The 21,189-nt window shown below is 46.7% G+C and overlaps 1 protein-coding gene across 1 annotated transcript in view; it reads left to right on the top strand.

Annotated features, from left to right (window-relative positions):
* Window positions 1-21,189, top strand: part of LOC141265862 (uncharacterized) — a 1,005,842-nt gene that overhangs the window by 606,956 nt on the left and 377,697 nt on the right. The gene's annotated exons all lie outside the window — the stretch shown is intronic.

The raw sequence follows: 21,189 nt of genomic DNA, 5'->3' as shown, positions 1-21,189 counted from the left end.
ATGGTCGTCGCCATCATTGTGTGTTTCTTTCATTGATCATCATTCTCATGATTTTTCATTAGATCTTAGCGAGCACGTGACCGCTGCATTGTAGTGCTCCGTTTATTCTCATTATACTTTGTATTGCTCATGCGTATGACACCATGAGGGACGCTGAAATCTCAAGCACCCTTTCTCCTCGCCACCAGCTGATAACTATTTTATAATTATTTAATATGTGTTCATTAGGCAATCTGCATTTGTACAATTGCCCCTGAGGAAGCCACACAAAGGTGGCGATACGCTTGGGGTCTGGTCCCCACTTCAACCTGATAACAGGCACAGGTTTTATATGATCACACTGTTGATTATGGACTATCAAGTCTCTCTTTATTTATGTAGGTTATCTATCATATTAGCACGCACAAACATATATTTTCTGTGCCTCTTCTTTTTATGTCCTAATAGGCAACAATTTCTGTCTCCGCCAAGTGATATTTTTCACATGTTCCACCTTATGGAGTTGTTATTTTCTATTGATATTTCAATTATTTTGGCAACTATGCACTTTTGATTTTTTTTTCATCTTATCTCTGCTGATACACGTCAAATATTACATTAGTGATTATCACCATTTTTGGTAGAGTCATCTTGCTATATTACATGGGATCATGATCATGCATGGTTTTCTCCTTTATCCTTTTATACATGTTGGCATAATATAACATTTGATTGTATTTATTGTGGCAGAATTTTCTCTCGTATATTTCTTTCTATTGTGGTTACAGAGGCTATTATTATATACTTTTTTTTTTGTTAGCCATTTGGTTGATTAGGATGGCCACAACTCTATTACAGGCTATGCCGTCGGTTTTATTAGGTCATGGGCTTTTTAAATTGTTTTTAAGGTATTTTTGGCTTGTTTTATAACAATAACCTTTTTATTATTTTTGAGAGATGCCTGTTTTTTTGCATATCTTTTTCTCCTTTTACTGGTTACTAACCTATATGCATTCGGTCGATCCCAGTATCCTTGGTGCCCACTCTTTCATTTTCACTAGTATGATTACTTAGCACATGATCGCTGTGTACAGTCATGGCCAAAAGTATTGAGAATGAGACAAACAGTAATTTTTCCAAAGTTTACTGCTTCATTTTTTGTAATGGCAATTTGCATATACTCCTGAATGTCAGAGTGATCCGCTTAACAGCAATTACTGTACTTGCAAAGTCAATATTTGCCCAGAAAATTAACTTTAACCCCCAAAACACATTTCAACATCATTGCAGTCCTGCCTTAAAAGGAGCAGCTAACATCGTTTTAGTGATTGATCCATTAACACAGGTGTGGGTGTTGATGAGGACAGGGCTGGCGATCAATCAGTCATGATTAAGTAAGAATGACATCACTGGACACTTTAAAAGGAGGCTGGTTCTTGGTATCATTGTTTCTCTTCAGTTAACCATGGTTATCTCTAAAGAAACACGTGCAGCCATCATTGCACTGCACAAAAATGGCCTAACAGGGAAGAGTATCGCAGCTACAAAGATTGCACCTCAGTCAACAATCTATCGCATCATCAAGAACTTCAAGGAGAGAGCTTCCATTGTTGTCAAAAAGGCTCCAGGGCGCCCAAGAAAGACCAGCAAGCGCCAGGACCGTATCTTAAAACTGTTTCAGCTGCGGGATCGGACTACCAGCAGTGCCGAGCTTGCTCAGGAATGGCAGCAGGCTGGTGTGAGTGCTTCTGCACGCACTGTGAGGCGGAGACTCTTTGAGCAAGGGCTGATTTCAAGGAGGGCAGCAAAAAAGCCACTTCTCTCCAGAAAAAACATCAGGGACCGACTGATATTCTGCAAAAGGTACAGGGAGTGGACTGCTGAGGACTGGGGCAAAGTCATTTTCTCTGATGAATCCCCTTTTCGATTGTTTGGGACATCTGGAAAACAGCTTATTCGGAGAAGAAGAGGTGAGCGCTACCACCAGTCTTGTCTCATGCCAACTGTAAAGCATCCTGAAACCATTCATGTGTGGGGTTGCTTCTCAGCCAAGGGAATCGGCTCACTCACAGTCTTGCCTAAAAACACAGCCATGAATAAAGAATGGTACCAGAATGTCCTCCAAGAGCAACTTCTCCCAACCGTCCAAGAGCAGTTTGGCGCCCAACAATGCCTTTTCCAGCATGATGGAGCACCTTGCCATAAAGCAAAGGTGATAACTAAATGGCTCATGGAACAAAACATAGAGATTTTGGGTCCATGGCCTGGAAACTCCCCAGATCTTAATCCCATTGAGAACTTGTGGTCAATCATCAAGAGACGGGTGGACAAACAAAAACCAACAAATTCTGGCAAAATGCAAGCATTGATTATGCAAGAATGGACTGCTATCAGTCAGGATTTGGTCCAAAAGTTGATTGAGAGCATGCCAGGGAGAATTACAGAGGTCTTGAAGAAGAAGGGGCAACACTGCAAATATTGACTTGCTGCATTAACTCATTCTAACTGTCAATATAACCTATTGGTACTCATAATATGATTGCAATTATATTTCTGTATGTGATATAAACATCAGACAAACACTAATAAAAACCAGAGGCCAGCAGATCATGTGAAAATATAATTTTGGTGTCATTCTCAAAACTTTTGGCCATGACTGTACATTCTATAATGGAAGGCAACTGAGAGATTTCTTTAGATGGCCAACAATTTCATATACATCTATGGAGAAATGACAATATGAACTCTTCCCTACACGGCTGGAAAATCATTGCCCACCTAAAGCTGCATTTGGTTAATATCCCCTTTCAAGCTGCATAGCTTGTTAAAGGGTCAGGTACTGACATAGTAGGTACCCTAACAAAAATAGTATTCTTTCTTTCTGTGAAAAAAGCTAATTTGCCAATGAATTGCAGTGGAACATTATCTATAAGACCCAAAACACAGCTAAAGATCGCCTAAAAAAAATCTAGACCCCCTCCAAAGATGAATACAAGACATCCAAAACGAACAGTATTCTGGAAGGTGATTTTATTCCAACCACATTTTAGGGTCCATATAAAAACATGACTCCAGTAGATCTGGTTGTGCTGATTATCCAATCATTAAAACGCTAAACTCTTAACATTCTTGTTAACCTTAGTTTAGCAGGAAAACACACAGATGGGTCATTTTACATATGTCTGGCCTTTATTTCATTATTGTATATTCAATAATGCAGGTATCATATGTTCTAGGGAGAATAAAACTAGGAGAGTCATTTGTAGAGAAGGATCTGGGTGTACTTTTAGATCACAAATAACAGCATTCAATGTCAATCAGCAGCTTCTAAGGACAGCAGGATATTGTCATTTATTAAGAGGCCCATGCCCCACTTTTCAGTTTTTAATTTGTTAAAGTTTAAAATATCCAATAAATTTCGTTCCACTTCACGATTGTGTCCCACTTGTTGTTGATTCTTCCCCAAAAAAATAAGATTTTATATCTTTATGTTTGAAGCCAGAAATGTGGCAAAATGTAGAAAAGTTCAAGGGGGCCAAATACTTTCACAATGCACTGTACCTTTGTTACTCAGTAAAGCGCCTTTGGCTGTTGTGACCTGCTGTAAATGTGATGCAGAACCAGACACCAGTTTCTGGCAACGATCCTGGGTAATCGTAGCCCATTCCTCATAGGCAATGCCCTCTAGCTCACTAATATTCTTGGGTTTGCATGCTGCAACCAACTTTTTCAAATCAAACTAATAACTTTCTATGGGGTTCAAGTCAGGCCATTGTGGAAGGTCCAGAGCCACCCAAGCTTCAACTTCTTCCTAACATGCCAGACCTTTTATTGTAGGATTTCCTGATATTTGATGGAATTCCTCCTTTCCTCGACACTCTGCAGGGAAAGCAGCCCCAAAGCATTGAGCCACCACCATGTTTCACTGTTTGCAGGATGTGCTTTTCAGTATATGTTTCATTCTTCCTGCTCCAGGCATACCATCCAAAGGCCCGAAAAGTTCCAGTTTTGTTTCATTGCTCCTTAGAAAAAAAATCCCAAAACTTTTCTTATTTTCATGGTTTTGAGCATATATAGGAGTTGACCTTTCTTGTTCTTTCTGGTCAGAAGAAATGTACTTCTTGAAGTTCGGGAATGGACACGCTCAGCGTTTAGTATCCACTAACTGTACACACTTAGATCTCAGTGCCTGCTACCACCAAATCTTGCTATAGGACTCTTGTAGTCACTCAAGGGTTTTTTGCCCACCTCTCCCTGTGAATCTGGTGGCAGCCAGTGATTGTGTCCTCTTTTTGCCGTGTTCAGGTAGGGTAGCCAGCCTTCCTATAATTTTGAAATTGTGACCTTTGCTTCCAACTGTATCGCTAGGAACATTCAATGCTTTTGTATAATTTTGCATCATTTTCTTTGTTTGTGCAAAGCAAAGATCTCTTATCTTTGGACCACTCTCTTGACAACCCAAGAATATTAGTGAACTGGGGGACATTGCCCATGAGGGATGGGCTAAGATTCCTCAGGAGCCATGGCAAACCTAGTGTCTGGTTATGTATCATGTTTGTACTGAAGACGCTTGTCATGCATTTTGTGATGAATTTGGAGAAATCACTAGTCATCACATCCTGAAGAAGCCACATGAAATGCGCATTGGATTGTGAGGCAGTGCAACAGAATTACATTAAACACTTGGGTCTATATAATTTTTTTTGTATATATCATTTATTTAATATTTGCATCAACAGGTCTGGATTGGTCACTTGTTCACTCCTATATATAGTATAATTTCTTATAATGTGCTGGATAACATATACCGTATTCCACTGGTTATGTGCACTTTTGAGTATTATTGATTACATCTGTTATTCCCATTATCCTGGGCCTGATATAGTTTTTCAAGGGTGCTATCCTGCCATAATAAGGCTTCAGTGACCACTACTATCAGTACTTGTTTTCTGTTATGTTCCGCTGTTCCTCCACCTCGATTATACGCTGCATTCCAAATAAAATTATTATGCAATTTGGATGCAAGAGTCATAAAAATATAATTTTTGGGAGGTTTTCTTTCAAATAAACTCATGGATGATATTGTGTCTCAGGACTCTTTGGATTACTGAAATCCATCTCAAACACCTGTGGTAATTAGTTTGACAGGTGATTCCAATTAAAGGAAAACTACTTAAGAAGTACGTTCCACATTAGTAAGCAGGCCACAGGTTTCAAGCAATATGGGAAAGAAAAAGGATCTCTCCGCTGCCGAAAAGCGTCAAATAGTGCAATGCCTTGGAAAAGGTATGAAAACATATAGCTATTTCATGAAAACTTAAGCATGATCATCATACTGATACAGAGCACAGACTGGTTCCTGCAGATAAAGGCATAATGAGGAAGGTTTCTGCCAGATAAGTTGATCGGGTTAAGAGAGCAGCGGCTAAAATACCATTACAAAGACGCAAATAGGTATTTGAAACAGCTGGTTCCTCTGGAATCCAGCGAACCTTAAGGTGTAAGATCCTACAGAAGCTTGCAGTCGTGTATAACCCTACAATTCGGCCACCCATAAGCAGTGTCATAAGCAGAAATCGTTGCAGTGAGCCCATACATACATGAAGACTCATTTTAAAACAGTTTTGTTTATTGATGAGTGGCTTGTAACCCTGGATGGTCTAGATGGATAGAGTAGTGGATGGTTACCATGTCCCAACAAGCCTTTGATGTCAGCAAGTAGGTAACAGAGTCATGTTTTGGGGAGAGAGCTGGTAGGCCCCTTTAGCGTCCCTGAAGGTGTGAAAATTATGTCGGGAAAGTATATGGAGTTTCTGACTGACCACTTTCTTCCAAGGTACAAAAAAAAGAACTGTGTCATCAGTAGCAAAATTTTTACAACATAGGTACAATGTATCCTTTTTCTCTTATATACAGTGGGTACAGAACATATTTAGACCCCTTCAAATTTTTTACTCTTTGTTTTGTGGCACCCCAGGGGTCTGGTTTCCACAGTAATGCAATGTTATGTCTGAGAGCAGGTGGGAGGTCTCTTGGTCAGGAATCCTATGCATGCCACACCTCCTGCCCAGTCCTGGGAGGGGAAGAACTTCCCCTGTATAAACCTGGGGCTGAGGCAGGGTTAGAGAGTTCTGAGGGAGAGTTCAGCCAGGAGGGCTGACAGGGAGCTGTGGCTCCGGCTGGGCCCAGCTCCTGGGCCATGCCAGAAGTAGAGACAGAGAAGAGAAGCAGCTATGGGAAGAAACAACAGGAGCTCTGTGGGAGCAGTGTTACAAGGAGTCAGGGGCTGGCAGCTGCAGAGCTCGCCCTGACTGAGAAGATTTCTTACCGGACCCGGAGTCCGAGGCTGTGGGGACTAAGTCCTACCCAGCAGCAGAATCCGTCAGGCAGGGGATTTCAGGTCCTCTGGCCAAGAAACCCGAAGGCACGGTCACACGCGTGGGACCAGCACCGCCGTCGTGGAGCGGAAGCTACTAGAAGGCCCCGAGTCACCGGCCATACGGGTGAGCACCACACGGTACACTCAGGGACGTGGGCTACTTATACCTGCTTCTAGCAAGGTAGCCAGAAGAGTATCGTTAGTTTGGGAGGCCTACAACTCCGCCTGGCGAGGGGAGATCCCATCTGCTCAAGGACTGACCAGGACCCAATCGCTAGCCAGTACTCCGGGAGGGTCTATCGTTGTCACCAGTAAAGACCCTGAACTACACCGTACCGTCTCTGAGTGGTTCCTGCTACCCCCATCATCCACATCGGCTGCCCTGAGGCCATACCCCTCCCGTTGGGGGTTATACTATCACGCTGCACAATCCTACCACCGGCCTCAGCGGTCTGCCCTGCAGCAGCAGCTCCTTAGCTGTACTCAACGGGTGGCGTAGTCGTCCAACATCTACCGCTAATACAGCGCCACTTAGTCTGACTCCCTGGGCACGGACCGGATCACCGCCACGAGACTACAACCCTCAACAGATCCGGCTCCGGGTAAGCTCCCGTGTGCGCAACGCTGCGCGACACAGGCCCAGGGGCGCGTCAACTTTTGGCGTAGTCAGCAGGATTTCGTGCCCGCAACCACCGGGTACTGCGTGTTAGAACCTTGCTGTTAGGTTTTTTTTCCTTTGCTGGTCACATGACTTTGTTGGCCTATTTAATCCTGCTCCGCCCTTCTGGCTTTGCTGGACTTCATTGTATATCTACTTTCTAGCTAGCCTGTGCTCTGTATCTAACTCTGTTAGTTTGCTTGGTCTACGGACCTCTATGTTCTATCTATTTTGTTTGTTCGTCTGTCTGCTACTATTTCTGTTAGGAGGTGACCCATATTCCTCCCAGTCCTTAGTACTTGTAGGGATTCCCTCCCCACATCTATAGGTCTTCATACAGACTAGATTAGGACTTTAGCAGGTCTGATCGCAGGATCAGGTTCCCTGTTACATCGTAGGGATTCAGCTGAGTCTTATAGTAGGGACAGATCTCCTCTCTTTCCTTAGCTTTGGTAGCAGAACATAACACTGCGTGCCTGAAAAAGACTGTTCAAACTTACCTGTGGTGAAGATTCCCGCCATCCGGCGCCATCTTCCGCTTCCTTCCCGCCATCGGTGGAGTTTTCCCGCCATCCGGCGCCATCTTCGGCCTTCTTCCCGCCATACGTGGAGTTTTCCCGCCATTGGACGCCGTCTTGAGGACGCCGCGCGGGAAGAAGAGGGGCGTGGACTCCGAAAGCGCGCGAGAACTGAAGCCCCGCCTCACGTCCGGACGTTGCGTAAGGTCCTGGAAGGAGCCCAGCAGACGCCGACGTCACAGGAGCGCGACGGAAGGTCCTCAACACTGACGATCCACTGCGGAGCCGCGGCCTACGGAAGAGGATCATCGCAAGGTAGGCCACGGTCCACTAGGGGGGAGAAGGATGTCGGATACGGAGGAGAGCTTCACCGCTTCAACCCCCGCCAGCGCCACCGCTGTTGCGGTCATGCCTTTCACCATGCCCTATATCCCGGGGGCAGCCTGGCTACCCCAGTACTCAGGGGAGTCACATACCCTGCATGACTTTAGAGAAAAGCTGGATAGCCTCTTCCAGGTGTACCCCCTCACAGAGGAGCAAAAAGTGAGCATCCTGGTGGCCCAATTAACCGGGGCAGCCCAAAGGGAGGTAAAGTCCTGGCCACCTGGGAGGAGGACTGTCGCAGAGATACTAACCCAGCTAACCGAGGAGGAGCTGCAGTACTACCAATACGAGGAAAGCCAAGAGGACCCGGACGGGTCTGAGGACTACCCTCAGGAGGGAGCACAAAGAGGACATAGCTACTGAAGGGAAGTAGCGTGAATAAAGAGCTGTACATAGTTACCCGTTAGGGTACAAGGACTGCTGCTAATTAAAATATGGTCCCCGTTGGGATTAGTGAATTGTTCCCCGTGTGTCCCTATCCCTTACCAGGCTGAGGACTGTGAGCAGCCATCCCCTATCCCTTACCAGGCTGAGGACTGTGAGCAGCCAATCCTTATCCCCACTGGCCGAGGACTGAGAGCGGCCATATCCTGTAAATAATTATGTGTTTTTAGTAATTTATAGGAGTCCTTGGTGGATTTACCGGGAAACCTTTGTACAGTTAGTGGAGCGTAACCCAGGATGGACTAAAAGACTGTTAAGGACTCAGGGCAGGACAGACCCCTACCTGGTTACGTCTCCCTGTTTTGGTGAAATGGACACCTTTGTTTCCTTCAAAGACTGCACCCGGTTGCGGACATGCCGTGACCACCTTTATGTGTTTTTCTTATTGTATTATTATTGTTATACCCTGTTATGTCTTTCTAAAAAAATATGTTTAGTCCCGGAGTACTAAATTTCACTAGGGGGGAATGTGGCACCCCAGGGGTCTGGTTTCCACAGTAATGCAATGTTATGTCTGAGAGCAGGTGGGAGGTCTCTTGGTCAGGAATCCTATGCATGCCACACCTCCTGCCCAGTCCTGGGAGGGGAAGAACTTCCCCTGTATAAACCTGGGGCTGAGGCAGGGTTAGAGAGTTCTGAGGGAGAGTTCAGCCAGGAGGGCTGACAGGGAGCTGTGGCTCCGGCTGGGCCCAGCTCCTGGGCCATGCCAGAAGTAGAGACAGAGAAGAGAAGCAGCTATGGGAAGAAACAACAGGAGCTCTGTGGGAGCAGTGTTACAAGGAGTCAGGGGCTGGCAGCTGCAGAGCTCGCCCTGACTGAGAAGATTTCTTACCGGACCCGGAGTCCGAGGCTGTGGGGACTAACTCCTACCCAGCAGCAGAATCCGTCAGGCAGGGGATTTCAGGTTCTCTGGCCAAGAAACCCGAAGGCACGGTCACACGCGTGGGACCAGCACCGCCGTCGTGGAGCGGAAGCTACTAGAAGGCCCCGAGTCACCGGCCATACGGGTGAGCACCACACGGTACACTCAGGGACGTGGGCTACTTATACCCGCTTCTAGCAAGGTAGCCAGAAGAGTATCGTTAGTTTGGGAGGCCTACAACTCCGCCTGGCCAGGGGAGATCCCATCTGCTCAAGGACTGACCAGGACCCAATTGCTAGCCAGTACTCCGGGAGGGTCTATCGTTGTCACCAGTAAAGACCCTGAACTACACCGTACCGTCTCTGAGTGGTTCCTGCTACCCCCATCATCCACATCGGCTGCCCTGAGGCCATACCCCTCCCGTTGGGGGTTATACCATCTACGCTGCACAATCCTACCACCGGCCTCAGCGGTCTGCCCTGCAGCAGCAGCTCCTTAGCTGTACTCAACGGGTGGCGTAGTCGTCCAACATCTACCGCTAATACAGCGCCACTTAGTCTGACTCCCTGGGCACGGACCGGATCACCGCCACGAGACTACAACCCTCAACAGATCCGGCTCCGGGTAAGCTCCCGCGTGCGCAACGCTGCGCGACACAGGCCCAGGGGCGCGTCAGTTTCATTGCAGCCATTTGGTAAATTCTAAAAAGTTCATTTTTTTCTCATTAAAGTACACTCTGCACGCCATCTTGACTGAAAAAAAAACAGAAATGTAGAAATTTTTGCAAATTTATTAAAAAAGAAAAACTGAAATATCACATAGTCATACGTATTCAGACCCTTTGCTCAGTATTGAGTAGAAGCACCCTTTTGAGCTAGTACAGCCATGAGTCTTCTTGGAAATGATGCAACAAGTTTTTCACACCTGGATTTGGGGATCCTCTGCCATTCTTCCTTGCAGATTCTCTCCAGTTCCGTCATGTTGGATGGTGAACGTTGGTGGACAGCCATTTTCAGGTCTCTCCAGAGATGCTCAGTTGGGTTTAGTTCAGGACTCTGGCTGGGCCAGTCAAGAATGGTCACAGAGTTGTTCGGAAGCCACTCATTTGTTGTTTTAGCTGTGTGCTTAGGGTCATTGTTTTGTTGGAAGGTGAACCTTCGGCCAAGTCTGAGGTCCAGAGAACTCTGGAAGAGGTTTTCATCTAGGATATCTCTGTACTTGGCCGCATTCATTTTTCCTTCAATTGCAACCAGTTGTCCTGTCCCTGCAGCTGAAAAACACCCCCATAGCATGATTCTGCCACCACCATGTTTCACTGTTGGGATTGTATTGGGCAGGTGATGAGCAGTGCCTGGTTTTCTCCACATATACCGCTTAGAATTATAACCAAAAAGTTCTATCTTCGTCTCATCAGACCAAAGAATCTTATTTCTCATAGTCTGGGAGTCCTTCATGTGTTTTTGAGCATTTAGAATTTACCAAATGGCTGCAATGAAACAAAGAGTGAAAAATTTAAAGGGGTCTGAATACTTTCCGTACCCACTGTAGGTTATATACAATTGCTATATTGGTTGTGTTGATCTGGTTATATTCCTTTTCTTTGGAGGGTTTTTTTGCAAACAGTAGAAAGTTTGTAAATTTTGCTAATAAATCTAAATTGTAATGGGAGATGGACAAGCTTGATTGCACCTGTGTGTACTGCAAAAGATGGACTTGTCATTTCGCTGCTGACACTGTCTGTAATTTGTGGCAAATGATTGAGAAAGCTGTAATTATACATGTCACTTGCATATCACTGATCAATAATGGTAATTTTTCCAGATAATTGCTTTGTACTGTGGAGCTTCTGAAACAAAGAAGACATCAATATAAGGATTAAATTTATCATAACTGAGTTGGTGTTATTAGTGTAAGATGGCAGAAAAGACAATGCTGTATTATAATCCAGATTTTCTATATTCATATGCCATACACTGTGATCAATGCATAGTGTGATATAAGCTATTACAGGTTACTGGGATACGGCCATTATGATGATAGTCTGCGCTTATATTGCTTTGCTGATTACAGAAAATGAACAGAGCCAAGTACACATGATGCAAAGTTACCATCATTAAAAATGAGGACTGCTTCAAAATCAACTCCAACCTGGCTCACGTTCACACACAGTCACATGGAGCCACGCTACTTTGTATATCCCAGACCTGGGAAAATCACATCATAATCTGATATTACATTATAAGAATTTCCACTGGAATCTATTTCAGCCACAAGTCTGAGCTTTATCCAAACTTCATGATTGGTTGAGGTCTGATGGAGACATCCACTGATCCTGACAATGAAGAGGTTATAGAGCTGGTTTTTACCTCTACTTTACACGGCGGTGTCACTGTCACCTATTGCGCATGGGACTGCTTAGAAGTGAAGTGCCCCCTTCATTCTCAGGATTGTGAGGGACCTAGAGATCAGATCCACACAGATCATAAAGTGATGGTGTCAGGCTGGTGGGTGTGGACCCATTGTGCCACGTACCGGGCTTATCCTGTAGGGGTGTAACTAAGCGGCTACCTGGTCTTCACTAGAGCCTCTAATGGTGAAGTTAGGCTTGAGTTGCAGGTAGCCACCAGGTACCACTCCAGGGCAGTCCCCGGTACTTCAGCCGCTGACCCCAAAGGTCAGGGATGCCGGTACGAGCTCGGAGTGTTAACCAGGACAGGATTACTGGTAGTATGGACACTGGTGATGTTCAGACGGCCCGGGTTCTGTTACAGGTGCAGGTTCTGACAGGACGGGTTCGAGATCAGGTTTGGATACAGACTGTACAGGTTCAGGTTCTGGTTAGAAGGATGAGTTCAGGAGCACGGGATAGACTCAAGTACAGGGTCACAGGACAGGTACGGGAACACAGGGACCTAACAATGGACTAGTGGGCTAAGGACACACTCGGTAATGAAGTTGCTCAGGCATCTCCCTATAGGGGAGGGTGGCTTAAATACCTAATGTCTCCCAGCTATAGGCTGGGGACATTTCCGGAGTACGCACGTTGTCCCTTTGAAAAGCAGGGAGCGCACGAGCCCTAAGCGTGTTGCTGGTAGACCTGTGCAATGTGCCGGGTCGCTGGGAGCCGCGGCGGGAGACAGAGCAGGGAATGCAGCCAAGCAACTGTGGCGGTGAGCATGTTGGTATCCCTGCCGGGAGGAGGGAGGGGAGCCATGCAGAGACGCTGGAGTTACAGATGGCATATCCTAGCAACATGTCATCAGATGGAAAACTCCTTTGAGGAGAGCTGAAGTGGATATTGGCTGAGTTAGGCTATGTGCACACTGAGTCTTTTTGCTGAGTTTTTCTAAACAGAAACTCAGCAGAACCTTAACGTTTTTGAGGAGTTTTGGGATTTGGAGGAGGATTTAGAAAGTTTCCCTCAGTTTCTGCTCCAAAAACTCCTTGAAAAACTGTGTGCACATTGCCTTAAAGGGGTATTCCCATCTCCAAGATCCTATCCCAATATGTAGTAGGTGTAATAATAGTAATATTAGCAAATGCCTCCAATCAGAAATGTAGTATATTTTTTCTGATTCGCTATCTCTCTTTCCTCATGTGCAGGCATTGCAGGACCTTGGGTATCCATGGTTACGTCCACTGATAAAGTCACAGTTAGTTAGCTAGTTGCTAGTGGTCATAACCATGGATACCTAAGGTCCTGCAATGCCTGCACATGAGGAAAGAAAGATAACAAATCAAAAATACTATACTACATTTCTAATTGGAGCTATTTGCTAATATTATTATTATTACACCTACTACATATTGGGATAGGATCTTGGAGATGGGAATACCCCTTTAAGCAAGAAAATCTCCTGGGATCCATAACCAGGGGCGTAACTACAATAGATGCAGGGGTTGAAATCGCACCTGGGCCCTAGAACTTAGGGGGCCCCAAAAGTCTCTTTTGCCTATATAAAAAGGCCAGTGCTATTAAAGACTTACAATAGTTGGGGGCCATGTTGAACCTTTAACATTGAGGCCCATAAGCTTCAAGTTACTCTACTGTCCTCTTCCCAATTTTCCTTTCTTTCCCCTCTTACCAAGAGCCATAACTTTTTTATTTTCCTGTCAGCATAGCAATGTCTGCTTTTTTTACTTTCTGGGACAACCTGTAGTTTTGAATGATACTATTTATTTTGCAATGTGCTGGAAAATGGGAAAAAATAATTCCAAACATAGTGAAATTGGGAAAAAAAAACATATAATAATGCCATTTTTCTTTGCTTTTGGTTTTGCGGCTTCCATTCTGTGGTAAAAATGACCTGATATCATGATTATTCAGGTCAGTACGATTACAACTATACTAAACTTATCTATATTTTATTTTATTCTATTGGAAAAAAATTAATTGTGTTTTGTCGCCATTTTCTGAGACTCATAACTTTTTTATTTTTCAGCTGAGCTGTGAAAGGACTAGTTATTTAGAAGTGCAAGCTGACTATTTTGTTGAAACCACTTTGGGGGAAAATAGGGTGTTTTGATCACCACTTTTTATTGCATTTTTTTGCAACCAAGAAATGTCAATTCTGTTATATTGTGTTTTTTTTTTTACTCTATGACTTTAAAAGTTAAAAAAAATTATATTTTGATAGATTTGATGTTCACGGATATACCAATACCAAATAGGTTTATTTATTTTTTAAATATCATTATTAATAAAATCAAAGGGTATGATTCAATTTTTCTTTTCATTTTTTAAAAATATATACAGCCTTTTCTTCTTACATTTTTCTTTTTTCTTTTTTTTTAAGTCCTAATAGTATTGCAGTATGTAAAGAAAATCATGCTCTCCTATGAAGCCCATCGAAAACCTGAGATCACGTCCCTGGTTGTGTAATGGGTGCAAGGAGCAGCGTGACACGCCTTAAATGCTGCCGTCATAGATTTACAGTGGCATTTAAGAGGTTAAGAGCAGCAATTGGAACTGTGTAACACAGCCAGCGATTGCCGGGTATAGTGTGAGCTCATTATTACCTTTTAGGCTGTGGCAACATTGGCCACGGCATAGGTTTGGTGGTTAAAGATCGCTGTATGCTGCTCTTAGATCACAGCGTAGTTCAAGTAAATGGGACAAGCAAGTGGCAAAAAATCCAGCTGGTTTCACCTTTTAGACACTTAGTTGTTGCGGACATAATAGATTGTGGTAAAACCTAAGATAAAACCAAAATAATAAATATCCTGCATTAAATAAATAAATAGCAATAGCGCATGAAATTAATATAGGGTACTTAGTTAACAGTTAATTTTGATAAAAAAAAAAATGTAAAAGCCATCCTACCACATCAAGGTGACCCTATTCAGGATGGTCCTAACATCTAGTATTAAAACTTTACCATATGTCAAGTGACGTAATGTGAATAAGGAAAAGCAAATCCTGGCACTCACGTTTGGTGGTCAATTTGTTTATTTCACAACTCAAAAAAAACATTTCAGCCTGTCCAAGGCTTTTTTCAATTGTCAGGCTGGACTGGCTGAAACTATTTTCTTTTTGAGTTGTGGAATAAACGAATTGACCACCAACAAGTGAGTGCCGGGATTTGCTTTTCCTAGAACACTACTCTCCACGTGCACCACCCCAGCTGTATGGAGTGCCGACTATATTCTCTTGATAGTAATCTGAAGAAGGGCTGAGAAGGACTGAGACCCGGCTAATGGACACCCAGCCATGGGGAACTATATAAATATAATGTCAAGCTAAAGCAAAAGGGAGACCACACCCTTATTTGTACAGAGCGCAAAAAAACTGAAACAGAAACCTAAAGAGATGAACTGAAATATAAGTTGGTCACTTTGATGTGGTGGGATGGCTTTTATGTTTTTTTTATCAAAATTATTAAGTTTTTTTTGCTCTCTGTGCAAATAAGGGTGTGGCTCCCTTTTACTTGAGCTGGACATTATATTTATATGGCTCTCCAGGGGTAGATGTACCACTTGTGCAGCCGGTGCAGCTGCACCGGAGCCCCGAGGAGGAGGGGGCCCTTGCAGGGCGGTAATAATGAGGGCATAACAATGATGGGGATGGAGAGAATAATGATGGGGGAGATGACAATGATGAATGTGGGGGCAAGGACAATGATGGAGGTGGGGAGAACAATGATGGAGATGTGGGGGAGAACAATGATGGAGATGGGGAGATGACAATGATGGGGATGGGGAGAACAATGATGGATGTGGGGGAGAAGACAACGATGGAGGTGGGGGAGAGGACAATGATGGATATATTTTGATTGGTGCGTGGCTAATAGTATTTTAATGGTGGGGTACATATCTGTATTCAGGGGCGCAGTGCGAGGGAGACACATGGATGTATACAATATATGTGACCTTGTTATTTTTAGGGCTGCGGTGATCATCGTGACAAGACGAGTCGTGGCTGGGAGATGTCGACATGAAGGTCTGACCAGTTGGAGAAGAAGCAGCAGAACCTGACTCTAAACAGATGAGACGTCAGTGGTCACTGGATGTAAATATTATTCTGTATCTGCACTGTCTGACTTGGAGTGATAATGTTGTCTATAAAATCCCTTAGGCTGCATTCTCAAATTTGTGTGAAATGTCAGTGTGCTGCCATATGGACTTGTAGAGTTTTCTTGGTCCATTCACAGAAAATCACAGATCTGAGAATGAGCTCTTTGAGGGTCAGAGAATGTCCTGTTCTGATCCGATTTTGAGGATCAGAATAGGACATGCTCAATGCGTCTGTAAAAGCAGGCAGCACACTGACATTGCACATGGATATAGGAATGTAGCCTTATTATGTATAGCACAGTCCCTCAATATATAGTGTACTCACTTATGTATAGCACAGTCCCTTAGTATATAGTGTACTCACTTATTATGTATAGCGCCATAGTTATTTACATAGTTTCCTCTTTTATTATGTATAACACCGTCCCTTATTATAGACCATCCTCTCTAGTTATATATGGTGCAGTCCCTTATTATATAGCCTCTGCTGTTATGTACAGTGCTGTCCCTTACATAGCGTATTCTTGTTATTTTCGTTATTCACAGCGCCCTCTTTTATTACATAATCCTCTCCTGTTAGATATAAAATGACTGCTAATGGAGCAGCCGGTGACCAGAAGACCAGTCCATCAGCTCCTCCATCAGAAAAGAAGCTTTCCCATGCTCCATCAGCCGTCATTGCATTATATATCTAACAAGAGAGGGCGGTAGGTAATAAAGAACAGGGCGCTATAAATAATCCTATATGTAAGTGACGGTGCTGTACCAGGGCCGTATTTACACTTAGGCACTCGTGGTCCGGTGCCTAGGGCGGGAGATCGCAGGGGGCGCCGCCAGGGGAGTTTTTTTTTTTTTTTTTTACTTCCCTTTCCTCCCCCAGACTCCATATGAAAACCGGAGTTTTTGTGGGGGAGGGGGGGGTGTCGCCGGTGCAGAGCGCGGTGTCGGCATTGCATTGCCGCCCGCAAGTGCCTCGACGCTGAGAGCGCTCCTGTCGCCGGGTCGGACAGGAAGCTGTACGGAACCCGCACTTCCGGGTTCCATACAGCTCTGTTCCTTCCTGTCCCGCGGTGGCTCCCAAGTGCTCCTGCTGCGGTGGTGGCGGCGGTGTCTGGTAGTAATGACGGCAGGGGAGACACTGCGCCTGTAATTGTGCTTTTGTCGCCCCTGCCGTGTCATTGCTAGTAGACACAGCCGCACAGCGCGCAGCCCTGTCTGAAAACAGTGTCGGCGGGCGGCGTCAATCAAACAGCGGAGCGGGGGGTGGGGGTGGGGGGTCCCTGTTTAAGGGAGAGCCCGATGGAGGGGGGGGGCCCTGTTTAAGGGAGGCCCCGAAGAAGGGGGGTCCATGTTTAAGGGAGGCCCCGATGGAGGGGGGGGCCCTGTTTAAGGGAGGCCCCGATGGAGAGGGGTCCCTGTTTAAAGGAGGCCCCGATGGAGGGGGGTCCCTGTTTAAGGGAGGCCCCAATGGAGGGGGGTCCCTGTTTAAGGGAGGCCCCGATGGAGGGGGGTCCCTGTTTAAGGGAGGCCCCGATGGAGGGGGGTCCCTGTTTAAGGGAGGCCCCGATGGAGGGGGGTCCCTGTTTAAGGGAGGCCCCAATGGAGGGGGGTCCCTGTTTAAGGGAGGCCCCGATGGAAGGGGGTCCCTGTTTAAGGGAGGCCCCGATGGAGGGGGGGTCCCTGTTTAAGGGAGGCCCCGATGGAGGGGGGTCCCTGTTTAAGGGAGGCCCCGATGGAGGGGGGGCCTGTTTAAGGGAGGCCCCGATGGAGGGGGGTCTCTGTTTAAGGGAGGTAAGGGAGGCCCCGATGGAGGGGGGTCCCTGTTTAAGGGAGGCCCCGATGGAAGGGGGTCCCTGTTTAAGGGAGGCCCCGATGGAGGGGGGGTCCCTGTTTAAGGGAGGCCCCGATGGAGGGGGGTCCCTGTTTAAGGGAGGCCCCGATGGAGGGGGGGGCCCTGTTTAAGGGAGGCCCCAATGGAGGGGGGGCCCTGTTTAAGGGAGGCCCCGATGGAGGGGGGTCCCTGTTTAAGGGAGGCCCCAATGGAGGGGGGTCCCTGTTTAAGGGAGGCCCCGATGGAAGGGGGTCCCTGTTTAAGGGAGGCCCCGATGGAGGGGGGGTCCCTGTTTAAGGGAGGCCCCGATGGAGGGGGGGGCCCTGTTTAAGGGAGGCCCCGATGGAGAGGGGTCCCTGTTTAAGGGAGGTCCCGATGGAGGGGGGTCCCTGTTTAAGGGAGGCCCCGATGGAAGGGGGTCCCTGTTTAAGGGAGGCCCCGATGGAGGGGGGGTCCCTGTTTAAGGGAGGCCCCGATGGAGGGGGGTCCCTGTTTAAGAGAGGCCCCGATGGAGGGGGGTCCCTGTTTAAGAGAGGCCCCGATGGAGGGGGGTCCCTGTTTAAGGGAGGCCCTGATGGAGGGGGGTCCCAGTTTGAGGGAGGCCCCGATGGAGGGGGGGTCCCTGTTTAAGGGAGGCCCCGATGGAGGGGGGGTCCCTGTTTAAGGGAGGCCCCGATGGAGGGAGGGCCCTGTTTAAGGGAGGCCCCGATGGAGGGGGGTCCTTGCTTAAGGGAGGCCCCGATGGAGGGGGGGGCCCTGTTTAAGGGAGGCCCCGATGGAGGGGGGGCCCTGTTTAAGGGAGGCCCCGATGGAGGGGGGGCCCTGTTGAAGGGAGGCCCCGATGGAGGGGGGGATCCTGTTGAAGGGAGGCCCCGATGGAGGGGGGGGGCCTGTTTAAGGGAGGCCCCGATGGAGGGGGGGCCCTGTTTAAGGGAGGCCCCGATGGAGGGGTGGGCCCTGTTGAAGGGAGGCCCCGATGGAGGGGGGGTCCCTGTTGAAGAGAAACCCATGGGGGGTCCTTGATAAAGGGAGACCCCGTGGGGTTCTTGATGAAGGGAGGCCCGGGGGGCGGGGGTCCTTGATGAAGGGAGGCCCGGGGGGGTCCTTGATGAAGGGAGGCCTGGGGGGGGGACCTGATGAAGTGTCGGCAATCAAGCAGCGCCGGCGGAGCAGAGGGGGGCCCCGATTAAGCAATCAAACACCGCCGGAGGTCCTCCCTGTGGACATGCTGGGGGAGCAGTAAGGGCCCCGACGGCGAGTGGGCCCCTCTGATGGTCCAGAGCCTGTGATGGCCATCAGACATGCCAGCGGCCCTGCACAGCTGGACCGGACACAGGACAAGGGGCAGGTAAGTGAGGCTTGCCACCAGATTCCCCAGTCCCCAGATTAAATATATTTCTAATGTGTATTGTGTGTATGTCAGTGTTTATGACTGTCTATATGTGTGTGTGTGTATATATATATATATATATATATATATATATATATATATATATATATATTTATTTATGTCTGTTTTATGTACTTTCAAGAATGTGTTCACATATGTACGTATCTGTGTATGTGCTTGTCTGCATATGTATGTGTGCATATCTGTGTACCATCTGCATGTCTGCATATGTGACGGGTGAGGGGGCAGCCTTTGCCCTGTGTTGTATACCTACTTTTCTCCGCTGTATCTGTGCATCATGAATGCTGTATGTATTAAAGGGGCCACTGAGACTCTTTCGCCCGGGGCCCACAAAAACCTGGAGCCGGCCCTGGTTGAAAGCAATGATGGAGGAGGGATAGTCATATGACACTCTCTTTCTCCCATCATTTCTCCTCTGCTTCTGACACAGTGAGGTGATGACGCTCCATGCTCTGTCAGACAGTGGAGCTGGCAGCTGCTGAGGTGATGACAGAGACGCGCTGCAGAGACTGAAGCAGCGGGGAACGAGGAGCTGTAAGTATGTATTTATTTTTGTAAATCAGTGAGTACTGATAATACTGGAGGACTGGGGCTGCATTTTACCCTATGGTGGGGGCTGCCTTTTACCCTATGGGGGGCTGCATTATATTGCATACAGAACCATGGGGAGTTCATTATACTGTGTGGAGGACCATGGGGAGTTCATTATACTGTGTACAGGACAATGGGGAGTTCATTATACTGTGTGGAGGACCATGGGGAGTTCATTATACTGTGTGGAGGACCATGGGGAGTGCATTATACTGTGTGGAGGACCATGGGGAGTGCATTATACTGTGTGGAGGACCATGGGGAGTTCATTATACTGTGTGGAGGACCATGGGGAGTGCATTATACTGTGTGGAGGACCATGGGGAGTTCATTATACTGTGTGGAGGACCATGGGGAGTGCATTATACTGTGTGGAGGACCATGGGGAGTGCATTATACTGTGTGGAGGACTATGGGGAGTGCATTATACTTTGTGGAGGACCATGGGGAGTTCATTATACTGTGTGGAGGACCATGGGGAGTTCATTATACTGTGTGGAGGACCATGGGGAGTGCATTATACTGTGTGGAGGACCATGGGGAGTGCATTATACTGTGTGGAGGACCATGGGGAGTGCATTATACTGTGTGGAGGACCATGGGGAGTGCATTATACTGTGTGGAGGACCATGGGGAGTGCATTATACTGTGTGGAGGACCATGGAGTGCATTATACTGTGTGGAGGACCATGGAGTGCATTATACTGTGTGCAGGACCCTGGGGAGTGCATTATACTGTGTGCAGGACCATGGGGAATGCATTATACTGCGTGGAGGACCATGGGGAATGCATTATACTGCGTGGAGGACCATGGCGAGTGCATTATACTCAGTGGAGTGTGGAGAGGTGTGGGAGCCATTATACTGTATGTAGGCCCACTATACATTATGTAGGCCCACTATACTTCATGGAAGGCTGTGTGGGGGTCACAGTTGGGGGATTATACTGTGTTGGGATCACCATACTTTGCCCTGGGAGTTTAGGTGGGGTACAGTAGGCAGGGCTGTGGAGTCAGTAAGCCAAACCTCCGACTCCTCAATTTCCATGCCTCCGACTCCCTCATACATGGCTCATGTTTAAGTGATAAATTTACTGTAGCACAGATTCATCTCAGCTAAAAGTCTAGACCCTTAGATCAGGAATAGGACAGACATTTATAGGACATTTCATAACTTTCCCAAATTCTTATGAAAAAAATATTCCCCACAAACTGCATTGAACTACTGTGCCCAATTTATTAATTGCTGTGCAAAGGCTGGAAAGCTGTGAGATCTGTTTTTCTGTGCCCCCAACAATTATTTACATTTTTCTTTTGGGGTGGGGGCCCAATTAGAACTTCTGCTATGGGGCCCCATGATTCCTATGTACGCCCCTGGTCATGGTGGTACATGGCGGTACACTGTGCACAGCACAGAGCTGAGGACATGGTGGTACACAGTCTCCCGCCGCCTTAAAATCGGTCCGTTTCTCATCCAGGAGAGTCGGATGAGTGTCATTGGTTTTTTGGCTTGTTTGGCATGCAACTGCTGTGCAAGTGTCTGACATTTTTCTCAGATCACATCTGAGTGCTGTCCGTGTTCAATCTGTTTTTTGTCAGCAGCTATTACTGTATAATCAT

This window comes from Phyllobates terribilis, unplaced genomic scaffold, assembly GCF_046119375.1.
Source record: "Phyllobates terribilis strain yellow unplaced genomic scaffold, ASM4611937v1 Scaffold_4__5_contigs__length_816908805, whole genome shotgun sequence".
In the NCBI taxonomy this organism is placed as follows: Eukaryota; Metazoa; Chordata; class Amphibia; order Anura; family Dendrobatidae; genus Phyllobates; species Phyllobates terribilis.
Note: the sequence above shows the minus strand (reverse complement) of the source record. Positions and strands in the feature narration are given on the sequence as shown.